Raw genomic sequence first — 13,840 nt, 5'->3', positions numbered from 1 at the left:
GATGACTAGGAAAGTCAGGGCTCAGATCCCCTCCCCGAGCTAAGTGTAACTTTTGAAGTGGAGGGGACCCCAGTAAACTTTGAAGTGGATACAGGGGCAGTATACTCAGCCCTTAAGGCCCCATTGGGCCCTCTATCAAATAAAAGGTCTCTAATTCAAGGGGCTAATGGCAGTTAATATCGGGCTTGGACAACTAAGAGGACCGTGGACCTGGGGAAAGGAAAAGTCCATCACTCCTTCCTAGTGATCCCAGAATGCCCGGCCCCATTGATGGGCAGAGATCTGCTCACCAAGCTCTGGGCCAGAATAACTTTTAACCCTGAAGGCCCCCAAATGGAATTTCTAAATCCTTCAGTAAAAACTCCTATAGTCATGGCTTTAACTATGTCAGTAGAAGATGAACATCAACGCTTCACACACCCCAAGACTGATCAAACAGGCAAGCTACCCCAGAAATGGATTGTTACCCAGATGCCTGGGCAGAAACTGCTGGGTTAGGCCTGGCCATTAAAAAACCTCCAATAACAGTGGAGTTAAAAACCTCAGCCTCCCCAATTAATGTCAAACAATATCCTCTGAACAAAGAAGCTAAAGATGGGATAAGGCCCCATATTCAGAAATATCTGGCCTTAGGGGTCCTAAGGCCCTGTCAATCGGCCTGGAACACTCCCCTGCTACCAGTAAAAAAGCCAGGAACCGGGGACTATCGCCCCATTCAAGACCTAAGAAAGATCAACAACAGAGTGCAGGACATTCACCCCACGGTACCTAATCCGTACAACCTGCTTAGCACTCTGAACCCTGAGCGAAAATGGTATACTGTTCTGGACTTAAAAGATGCTTTCTTTTGCTTGCCTCTACATAAACATAGTCAGTTGCTGTTTGCTTTTGAGTGGGTAGACCCAGAAACAGGAACGTCTGGTCAACTAACTTGGACCAGACTCCCACAGGGGTTCAAAAACTCCCCCACTCTCTTTGATGAAGCCCTCCACAGAGATCTCAACAACTTCAGAACTACGCACCCCGAAGTCACCCTACTTCAATATGTGGATGACCTGCTACTGGCAGCAGACACCAAGGAAAACTATGAGTCTGGGACCCAAGCACTATTATCTGAGCTTCCTCAACTCGGGTATAGAGCTTCTGCCAAAAAGGCCCAAATTTGCCAACAAGAAGTAATCTTCCTGGGCTATTCCCTTAGAGGCAATAAACGATGGCTCACTGAGCCCAGAAAACAAACCGTTGTGCAGATACCACCCCCATCTAACAGGAGGCAACTCAGAGAGTTTCTTGGGACTGCTGGCTTTTGCAGGTTATGGATACCTGGGTTTGCGTCCTTAGCTGCTCCTTTATACCCGCTGTTAAGGGGAGATGCCCAATTCCAATGGACCCCTGAGCACCAGCAAGCTTTTGATAACATCAAAAGAACGCTGCTATCTGCCCCAGCCTTAGCACTCCCGGATGTAGAAAAACACTTTACTCTCTACATTGAGGAAAAGAAAGGAATAGCACAAGGAGTGCTCACTCAGACTCTAGGACCCTGGAAAAGGCCTATAGCCTACTTGTCTAAAAAGCTGGACCCAGTGGCTAGTGGATGGCCCCATTGCCTAAAAGCTATAGTGCTAGGAGCCACAAGCAAATATACGATGTATGGCACCTTTGGTTGTAAAGTGACGCCAGCTAGCCACTGAGATGATTATGTTAAGATTTACATTCATATGGAAATTGGACTCCCGCTGTTCACCTTGGCCTGCTACGGGATTCATGTTACGGGACTCATGGAGAGTTCCCATTGGTTGGGGAAGGATAGTAGGAGGGAATTCCGGGGGAGGTCCGGGGACCCCCGGTTCCGGGGGACGCGCGGTTCCGGTAGGACGCCCGCGTGGGAGGACCGGTTTTGGCTTGCTGGCGCTGAGAGTGTTGGCGGCCTTTTCAAAATAAAGTTTTGTTCCTGCTTGAGTGGCTCGTGATTCTGTGCCCAGCCAAGACTGCGTCATTTGGCGGCCCGCACAGGGAACGCCTGGAACTTAGAGGTGAGTAAAATTGCTCGCCCCTGAGGGAAGGCGACAGGATTGGTGCCCATCTCAAAAAACAATGTGTTCTTGTTTTGATTTATTTTGTTTTTATTTCGAGCTCCCTAGCCCTAGAATTTTCTCAGGTGAACTGGGAAAAATGGTTGGCTCAAGGTTTGAAGTTATTCGGCCCTGAGAAAGAAAAAATCGATACAACCATTCTCTGCTCCGTTTTTGTTTCATTCTGTTTCGGCTTTGTTTTATCCTATCTTATTGGGTTACGTTACCTTTATAGTAGATTAGAATCCAGTAAAAAACAAACTGAAAAACTGCTAAGTAAATTGTTAGAGGTCCAGACTATGGTAGAAAAAACGCTAGGTCAAGCAAAAGAGAAGGTCTCTCAAGCTAGTCAGACAGAGGAAAATTTAAAAAAAGCAAGCTTAGAGGAAAAGCAGCCATCAGGTGGAGAATTACAACAGGAGGTTGCTACCAACTCCGTTCTATCACCAGAGGGCATAACTCAGCCAACAGCTCCATCTACCGCTGAGCGGCCCTCAACTCCCGTAGTTGATGGACGGAATTCTGAGGCAGGACCCCAAAGATTAGCATGCCCTGTACTTGAGCAGGCAGGAGGACAACGAATTCACCGTGCTTTAGATTTCAAAACAATAAAGCAATTAAAGGAGGCTGTAACGACCTATGGGCCGCAAGCTCCCTTCACAATAAGCATGGTCGAATCTGTTACCAACTTGGACATGACACCAGCAGATTGGGCTAACATGTGTCGATCTGTGCTAAACGGAGGACAATATTTGTTATGGAAGGTTGCCAATGAGGAATTTTGCATGGAGACAGCTAGGCGAAATGCAGAAGCTGGTTACCCTCAAAGAAATATAGAAATGCTTTTGGGAAAGGGACCTTATGAGGGTCAAAGACAGCAAATTGAATATGACCCTGGAGTATACGCACAAATTGCTGTAGATGCAGTTAGGGCATGGAAAACTTTACAGGGGCATGGAGACTTACAAGGTCAATTATCTAAGGTAATACAAGGAACTAATGAACCTTACGCTGAATTTGTAGATAGACTTATTCAGTCAGCCTCTAGGATATTTGGTAATACAGAACAGGTAATGCCATTTATAAAACAACTGGCTTATGACCAAGCAAATCGTTGCTGCAGAGAGGTCACTAGACCATGGAGACATGAAGATTTAAACACATATATTAAATTATGTAGAGACATTAATGAACAAGGGCAAGTCTTAGCAGCAGTACAACAGGCTTTAGATGCCAGGCCAAAAACATGCTATAATTGTAATCAAACAGGACATTTTAAAAGGAGTTGCCCCGTAAGAGGAGGGTTTAACAAAGCTGGATATCAAAGGAATAGAATACCAGGTATTTGCCCACGATGCCATAGAGGAAAACATTGGGCTAATGAATGCCATTCTCAAACCACCATAGAGGGTATTCCGTTATCAAAAAACGGACAAGGACCAAGTGTTTACCCACGATATCATGGAGAAAGGTATCAAGCTCCACTGCCAAAAAACGGATTAGAGGGCCCAATGCCCCGGGGCCCAAAACCACAAATATATGGGGCAATGGAGGAACCCAACAGCACCATCAAGGTAGTGCCCAGGACGCATTATCCATTAAATCCCTCATCAGACAAACTAGAGGGAATGCAGGGCTGGACATCTGCTCCTCTGCCAGAGCAGTACTAACTCCAGAGATGGGAGTTCAAATCATTCCCACAGGAGTAAAAGGACCTCTTCCCAAAGGAACAGTAGGCTTATTACTGGGACGCAGTTCTTCTACACTAAAAGGACTTATGATAAGTCCTGGGGTAATTGATCCCGATTATGAGGGTGAAATAAAAATTATAGCTAGTTCTCCAAGAGGTATATCAGTAATTTCACCAGGAGATAGAATAGCACAGGTATTAATAATACCCAGCCTGCATGATAAATTTTCCAGTTGTAATGTAGAAAGAGGTTCCAAGGGATTAGGCTCCACAGGTGTAGATTGGGCTATGCTGTCTTTAAATTTAGATTCTCGCCCAATGCTAAAATTAAATATTCAAGGACATGACTTTAATGGGCTGCTGGACACAGGAGCTGACCTTAGTGTCATCTCTCGTCAAGAATGGCCAAAACATTGGCCATTACAACAAGCCACTCAAACGCTTCGAGGCCTAGGAGTGGCGACTAATCCCGATAGAAGCGCAATGGTATTAGATTGGAGGGATCCTAAAGGATGTGAAGGAACTATACAACCCTATGTATTAGATCATCTTCCTGTAAATTTATGGGGACGAAATGTCCTAGATCAATTAGGATTGACATTAACAAATAACATCAATCCTAACGCGCCCACTACTAGGGCTAAACAAGGCTTTAGGAAAGAAAAAAGATTAAGAGAACAAGAACAAGGTATGACAGCACCTATTCAAATAGATCAAGAAATAAATAGACATGAATTGGGTTTTCAGAAAGGGCCACTGAGACAATCAAAATTACTTGGAAATCAGAAAGACCAATGTGGGTTCCTCAATGGCCCCTGACTAAAGAAAAGATACAAGTAGCCCATGACTTGGTCAGACAACAATTAGCGGAAGGACATATACAACCTTCCGTATCCCCCCATAATACTCCCATTTTTGTCATTAAAAAGAAATCTGGTAAATGGAGATTATTACAAGATTTAAGAGCCATTAATAATGAGATGGTTATTATGGGACCTGCTCAATCAGGGATTCCTCAATTGTCTGCTTTACCAAAAACCTGGCATGTTTTAGCTATAGATATTAAAGATTGTTTCTTTTCAATTCCAATTCATCCCGAGGATAGTCCACATTTTGCATTTACTATCCCTGCACTGAATCATGAAGGTCCTGATCAGAGATATGAATGGAAAGTACTCCCTCAAGGGATGGCTAACAGCCCAACTATGTGTCAAATTTATGTTAATAAAGCAATCCAGCCACTTAGAAACCAAAATCCTGAACTACAAATATTTCACTATATGGATGATGTGTTATTGGCACATAAAGATAAAAACACATTACTAGAATGTTATGCCACACTTACAAACTTATTGAAAAATTATAATCTAGAGATAGCAATAGATAAAGTACAATTAAATCTTCCAATTAATTATTTAGGAGTTCTATTATCCTCAACCATGGTCCGTCCGCCAAAAATTCAAATACGAGTAGATCAACTCAGATCACTTAATGACTTTCAAAAGTTATTGGGAGACATAAATTGGATAAGGCCTTATCTAGGCATACCAACAGGAGAGTTAAGACCTTTATTTGATATTCTAAAAGGTCCATCAGATCCAAATTCACCCCGCATGTTAACGCCTGAAGCAAGAAAAACATTAAAAATCATTGAAACATATATGGAAAATATGCATTTGGATAGAATTGATATAAGTTTGCCTTTATTATTTATTGTACTACCAACAAAAAATATTCCTACAGGAGTATTTTGGCAGGAAGGTCCATTATTGTGGATACATTTATCTTATTCTCCTAACACTATTCTTACTAGATATCCTGAGGCTGTAGGACAATTGATACTCAAAGGAATAAAAGCAGCTAAGGGAGTATTTGGGATTTCTCCCAATAAAATTATTACTCCATATACTATGGATCAAATTGATGAGTTAGCTAATGAGTTAAATACTTGGGCAATAATCATGTGTAAAACTAGTGTTTCATTTGATAATCACTTACCATCTAATCCTTTGTTGTCTTTTTGGTCTAAGCATCCTGTAGTTTTTCCAAAAATGACAAGAAAAACCCCTATCATAAATGCTCCAAATATATTCACTGATGGGTCAAACAATGGTACAGCAGCAGTAGTTACTCCTGATCAAACTTTTACATTTTTAGTACCCAAGCAATCAGCTCAAAAGGTAGAGCTTAATGCAGTATTACAAGCTTTTATGATGTTTAAAGATTCTGTATTTAATTTATTTTCTGATAGTCAATATGTAGTTAATGCTATAGTATCCCTTGAAGATGCTGGTAGGATTTCACCTTCTTCTACTGTTTTCTCTTTGTTTTCCGCTATACAAAGTCTAATCTGGGACCGAAAAGATCCATTCTTTATAGGTCATATCAGGGCACATACAGGATTGCCTGGAGCCCTTAGTATGGGCAATGAACTAGCAGATAAATCTACACATGACATACATATTTTCTCCACAATAGAAGAAGCTATAAATTTTCATAAAAGGTTCCATGTCAATGCTAATACTTTACAAAAACATTTTAAAATAACTAAAGAACAAGCTAGACAAATAATAAAACAATGTCAAAATTGTGTGACATTTTTACCACAAGTTAATCTTGGAGTCAATTCTAGAGGACTGATACCTAACCATATTTGGCAGATGGACGTCACACACTTGCCAGAATTTGGAAAATTAAAATATTTACATGTTACAGTTGGTACCTCTTCCGGATTTTTGATGGGTTCCCTTCATGCCGGAGAAAAAACTAAAGATGTTATAGCTCATTGCTTACAAAATTTTGCCACTGTGGGCATTCCAAAACAGTTAAAAACGGACAACGGTCCTGGTTATACTTCCTCCTCTTTTAAACAATTTTGCTCATCATTTGGTATTACTCACATAACAAGAATTCCATACAATCCACAAGGACAAGGCATAGTTGAAAGAGCTCATCAAACTATCAAAATGTACTTATTAAAACAAAAGGAGGGAATTGGAAAGGGGTATATATCCCCCAAAGATAAACTTAAAATAACCCTTTTTACTCTAAACTTTTTAAATTTAGATTCATCGGGACTTAGTGCTGCGGAAAGACATTTGTACCCCAAAAATGTACATAAGCCTAAGGTACTTTGGAAAGATATTGTAACAGGACAATGGAAAGGCCCAGATCCAGTGATAGTCTGGAATCGGGGCGCTGTCTGTGTTTTCCCACAGGATGAACAGCAACCGATTTGGATTCCAGAGAGATTAACTAAAGCAATATCTACAGAAAAAGAAGATGATTTGACTCAAATCCATAACAGCTGACATCCAGAGCTCCGGCTTGGCTATTCTTACATCTGCGACAGTGATTAACCAAGGTGGTTTTTTTTTTTTTCAATATCTATTTTATTATTGCATTTTTCCACATCATAAAGTTCTATTTTATTTTTGAGCTCATACAAACCTAGGTTAATGTTTTTCTGATCAGTTTTATTTTTTGACTGTGTTTTATTTTTTTGACTGTGGAGTTTTTAAACATTGCAATGGAGATTTCACCTAGGTATAGTTACAAGGCCTTTATTTACTATTGTCTTATGTGTTGTATGTTGTGTGCACACTTCTGTTTAGTGTTGTATGTCTGTATGTGTGTATGTCCATATTTCTTATATGAGGAGCGCTCATGAAAAAATGGATCCAAATTTTTTCTTTATTCACGTGATTTATATGGTTTAATTTAAATTAGGTGAACAGCTGTTTATGATTGTTTTTAAAGATGGTTAACAGATCTGTTTGTTTACTAATTTAAATTAGGTAAACAACTGTTAAGGATTGTTTTTAAAGGAGTTTAACAGATCTGTTTGTTTACTTTCACCTTTCCTTTTCATTATATTTAATAATTCTGTTCAGGATAATGTCTCTTTAGCATCATTGCCAGAATTTCCATCTCCATCCCAATTCCGGTGAAGACTGAGATAAAACCAAACTACAGCTTCTATGATAGCTATCACAGTAAACTGTATAAACTGATGCATCAATGAATATAATTCAACAAGTAATGCTCAATCAAGGACTTGATTTACTTTGGGAGGAAATGGACATATTGATAGACTCCTCCAATTTGAACTGCTTACAAAACTTGCCTGGACTATATATCAGTTGCATACATTGTAAAATATCATCTGGTGCACCGAATTGTGGTACTGCTGGCATATATTTGCTGATGGTGTCACCAGTGATGCAATTTCCTTGCCAGCTCACCCCATGTTTATTGTGGTAATACTGACATATCTTTGCTGATGGTGTCACCAGTGATGCAATTTTTCCAAAGGAGCCATCAATTGGCTTGGTGTCGTGGCATTTCTGTATCCTCCTCCCTTCTACTAGTGATGGTCTAAAATTTGGGGGCCAACAGAGGTGAGGCAAAGAACCTCACCCCCCCACTGGCACCAAGGCAAAATTTGGGGGCCAACAGAGGTGAGGCAAGAACCTCACCCCCCCACTGGTGCATAGGCCTATCCACAAACATGGCTGAATGCTGGACCGGTAGTCAGTGACGGGTTGCTCTGATTACAGTGGATTCAACCTAAGACAGGAAGCTGACGCCTAAAGGTCAGTTCTCCCATGACGGGTAAGAACCATATGTTAAATTGGACAACCTACCAGGCACGGTCCCTAGCCACATTGCTTGTTCCTTAATTAAACAGAAGGGGGCAGATGCTAGGAGCCACAAGCAAATATACGATGTATGGCACCTTTGGTTGTAAAGTGACGCCAGCTAGCCACTGAGATGATTATGTTAAGATTTACATTCATATGGAAATTGGACTCCCGCTGTTCACCTTGGCCTGCTACGGGATTCATGTTACGGGACTCATGGAGAGTTCCCATTGGTTGGGGAAGGATAGTAGGAGGGAATTCCGGGGGAGGTCCGGGGACCCCCGGTTCTGGGGGACGCGCGGTTCCGGTCGGACGCCCGCGTGGGAGGACCGGTTTTGGCTTGCTGGCGCTGAGAGTGTTGGCGGCCTTTTCAAAATAAAGTTTTGTTCCTGCTTGAGTGGCTCGTGATTCTGTGCCCAGCCAAGACTGCGGCACTATAGCATCGGCAGCCCTACTAATCAAGGATGCTGATAAGTTAACGCTGGGGCAGAAGCTAACCATTATAGCCCCCCATGCCCTAGAGAGCATCATCCGCCAGCCACCAGACAGATGGCTATCAAACTCTAGAATAACACACTACCAGAGCCTGTTGCTCTACAAGGACAGAATAATGCTGGGACCTCCCGCCCCGCTTAACCTGGCTACACTACTACCTGAACAATCTTCAGGACCCGTCACTCATGACTGTCAACATATACTGGCAGAAGAAACCAGTATACGACGGGATTTAAAGGATCAGCCACTGCCACACCGTGAGGTCATATGGTTCACTGATGGCAGCAGCTTCCTCCAGGATGGTAAGCGGTAGGCTGGGGCAGCAATAGTTAGCAGAACTAAAGTCATCTGGTCCTCTAGCCTCCCAGAGGGAACATCGGCTCAAAAGGCAGAGCTGATCGCCCTCACGAAGGCATTAGAGTTAGCGGCAGGCAAAAAGGCCACCATATACACAGATAGCCACTATGCCTTCACTACCGCTAATATACACGGGGCTATCTACCAGCAAAAGGGACTATTAACCTCAGCGGAAAAATAAATAAAAAACAGAGATGAGATCCTCCGCCTCCTCTCAGCATTGCAAAATCCTAGGGAACTAGCTATAGTGAGTGCACTGTCCAGGACACCAGAAAGTCAGGAACAGGAGGGCGGATGAAGAGGCTAAATTGGCAGCCCTAAACGAAGTAACCATGTTAACACTTTCCACACGGGGGGAACATAAGTCAGAAGATTTAACTACGTCAGAGCACCCCAACAACTTAACATCTAAGGACACTGACACTGAACTCCTCGATTTCACTGAGCCCAGCCTGCAATTTCAGAAAGCCCTACACTACATTAAAAATGTACATCAACTCACTCACCTTGGTTCAAAGAAACTGCAGGCACTCCTGAAGGATCAAGAACAGAGTTTTCCACTAACCGACTCACAGCGAAAGGAAATAGCTGAACGGGTAACAAAAGCCTGTCGGGTCTGTCAATTGGTTAATGCTTACCCTTCCAAGCTTCCTGCAGTAAAGTGCCTATGAGGAACCAGACCAGGACAATTCTGGGAAGTGGACTTTACTGAAATTAAGCCAGCAAGGTATGGACTTAAATATCTCCTAATCTTTGTAGATACATTTTCAGGATGGATTGAAGCCTTCCCCACAAAAAAAGAAACGGTGCAAATGGTGGTCAAGAAGATCCTGGAAGATATTTTTCCAAGATACAGCCTGCCTAAGGTAATAGGGTCTGATAATGGACTGGTGTTCGTGGCCCAGGTAAGTCAAGGGTTAACCAGGACCCTGGGGATTAATTGGAAATTACATTGTGCTTATAGACCCCAGAGCTCAGGACAGGTAAAAAAATAAAATAAAATAAATAAACCATTAAAGAGACCTTAATGAAATTAAGCTTAGAGACCAGCATAAAAGATTGGACTATGCTCCTGCCTTATGCACTGTTTCATGCAAGAAATACTCCCTCTATTTCTTTGTGTAACCTCACCCCTTATGAAATTCTCTATGGTGCCCCTCCTCCAGTAAGGGACCTAACCCCAACTCTAAGACCTAACAATTCCTTTCACACCCCCTTGCTTGACAGACTTAAAGCTCTTGAAAGAACCCAGCAATACCTGTGGAAACATCTGGCCACTGCCTACCAACCTGGGGACGAAGGGACTCCACACCGATATCAAGTGGGAGACTTCATCTACATAAGACGACATCAGGTGTCATCCCTAGAACCCCGCTGGAAAGGACCATACCAGGTGCTACTTATAACACCTACAGCGGTAAAGGTAGACGGAATCACTTCCTGGATCCATGCCTCTCATCTCAAGCCTGCACTCTGTCCAGACTCTGGCTGGAAATTGGAAAAGACTGGTAACCCTCTCAAATTGTGTATTCACCTTGTGGATAGAGCTATGGACTCTCCCCTTGACCACCAGTAGTCCTAACCCTCATCAGCCCGTTCAGCAGCGATGGCTGATCACAAATCCTTCTGGACAGGAAGTATGGTCTATCTCGCATACAGCCCCCTTAGGGACCTAGTGGCCATCTCTCCACCCAGACATTTGTCAGCTGGCTATAGGTCTTTCCTATTAGGATATCCCTGATGAAGAGGATCCCACTAAAATTCCATTAAATCCCTTCCGTACCATAGATAATGGAAACAAACATTATGGATGTAGAGACACGCAAGCCAGATGTAGGTTGGCTAGCCTGGATTACTGTTTGCCCAGCGGACTATCGAAGCCGCAAACAGTCACGGCTGTGTGGGGGAAAAGCCGACTTCTTCTGTAAGTCATGGGGACGTGAGCGTACAGGGGCTGCCTGGTGCACCCTGATAGTCTGATTCAGGTAAGAAGAAATAATACTAAGTTAAGCCCCAAACAATGTCTCCCATTTAAACGGGACCCCCAAGCGGGGACTTCTGGACTAGCTGACCCTACTCCATGTGATACAAGTAGCCTATGTAACCCCCTAAATATAACCTTCACCTCCAAAGGAAGAAACCAAAATATCTAGACATGGCTTTCAGGAAAAACCTATGGAATGCGATTTTACACCACAGGATATGATTTTGGCCTTTGGTTCACTATCTGGTTTGAAAGAAAAGAAATTCCCTTAGCCATAGGGCCCAATCCCCTCAAGCCAGGAATTGGGCCTCATAGACCTCCCGAACCTAAATCTACTAGGGTTCCTTCACTTTCCCATACTCCTCAAGTTTCACCTTCGTTTACTTCCCCAATCCAGAGTGAAGTCAACCCCTTCCCCTGGGGGCTAATTGAAGGAGCCTTTGCGGTACTGAATTCCACGCAACCAGACCCCACTCAGTCTTGTTGGCTGTCTCTCGGCTGCTCCTCCTTACTATGAAGAGATAGCAATTGACAGGACTTATCCAGTAAAAGCGCAGAGTTCCTCCTGTAATTGGGGTGGAAATCCTAAGTTAACCCTCCCAGAAGTAACCGGGGCAGGCTTATGTATAGGGTCCCCACCTAAAAGTAAACAACACTTATGTACCCAGATTAAAAAAAAAAATTAGCATCACACAGGGTTTCCTTACCCCTGAAAATAGAACCTGGTGGGCATGTGACATGGGGTTAACTCCTTGCATTTCAGCCCAGGTATTTAACAGCTCTGTAAATTATTGTGTAATGGTGCAGATGTTCCCCAGAGTGCTCTATCATGACACAGGTTAATTTGAAGATCAAATAGGGGGGCATACAACCCGGTTCCGCCGGGAACCTGTATCCCTCACTTTAGCCATCCTATTCGGAATAGGAATTGCTGCAGGGGTGGACACAGGGACCACTGCCCTGGTCCGTGGGACACAACAAATGACCCAATTAGAAGCAGCAATGGACCAAAACTTAAAGATATTAGAAACCTCCATCACATCTTTTCAGGCATCTTTAACCTCTCTCTCTGAAGTTGTTTTACAGAACAGGCGAGGGTTGGACCTCCTCTTCATGAGAGAAGAGGACCTTTGTGCTGCATTGAGGGAAGAATGTTGTTTTTATGCCGACCATACTGGAGTTGTAAAAGAATCTATGAGGAAATTGAGAAGACGCCTTGAAGTGTGTCAACAAGAGAGAGAGGCCCAAAAAGGGTGGTATGAGTCTTGGTTCACACAGTCCCCCTGGTTAACTACGCTTTTATCAGCCCTTCATATTATTGCTAACTGTAGGACCCTGTTTGCTCAACCGTGTAGTTTCCTTTCTCCAAGCTCAAATTGGACAAGTCAAACTTATGGTAATCAGACAACAATATACCCCACTAGCAGACATAGAATGTGACACCCCCCAGTGATCACTTTTATGATTAAAAGTAGCCAGAAGAAGAAGTGAAAATTGAAAGGTTAATAAAATAGGTACTTGTCACTCCATTTTTCTGTACACTGTTGAAATCTTGAGAACTGTTTGCTAATCTTGTTCCCAGAATGTGCTGTCCCCAACTGCCAAACTGCAGAATGCACTCCCTCACTTGGTTGCAGGCAAACCGCCCACTCGCCCTGACCCATCAATGAACTTCCCTCCCTGCCCTCTCCAAGGAAAGTATATAAGCTCTGCTTAAGCTGTTCTCAGGGCTCTCTCTGCTCTATTCAAATGAGATCTGAGCCCCAGCATGCTGGTCCCCCAATAAACCCCTTGCTGTTGCATGAGACAGTCTCTTGGTGGTCTCTTCCTCAGACGCTCGCCCAACCTTTACACAATGAGACAAGTTTTTGTTGTTGTTGTTGTTGTTTGTTGTTTTGTTTTAAATCTAATTTGTTTAGGCTGGATTATAAAAGTATTAATGACATTGACCTTTAAATCAAATTTTGGGTAACTCTTGGGTCCAGCAAGGGTGCTTCAGGGATTCCAAAAAAATGTATTCATAATTTGTTTTATAATATATTTGAACTATAATAACGACAATTACACTCCACACACATGTAAAATGCTAGTTAGAAGTCAAGCGAATGGGTAATAAGAACTTCAAACAAGAAGTTAAGCTAAGCAGAAAAATATAGAATGATGTCAAAGTAAACCAATGTTTCATTTATCTTATGATTCTCGCAACATAGTTTGAACTTGGTTTCAGGGAGAAGGAAACAAAATCTTTGGAAGTCCTGCCACTTCACTCTTTTACCATTTCTCAATGGATCAACCATTATAACAATATGCTGCACATTTCTAGTACTGCCTCCTTCCATTTATTCTGAAATAACCCATTTCACTCCTTAATGATTATTTTTGCCTTCTGCAACTCTGAGACCTTTCCATTCTCTTCCCTCATCTCTATTCTTGGTCAGCCACATCTATGTTAAAAAAATGGTTAAAGTAGTTATTTACTTATTTTTGCATGAAAAAATCATTTCTATTCTAACATGAACACTTAATAGCCTTTGGTCCCTTCCTCAATACTTGGCCAATACTTGGTATCTGCAACATGCAGGAGGTCCTCATTGTGTCT

Source organism: Spermophilus citellus (assembly GCF_964194105.1).
Source record: "Spermophilus citellus genome assembly, chromosome: 11".
Classification (NCBI taxonomy): Eukaryota; Metazoa; Chordata; class Mammalia; order Rodentia; family Sciuridae; genus Spermophilus; species Spermophilus citellus.
This window is presented reverse-complemented; position numbering follows the sequence as displayed.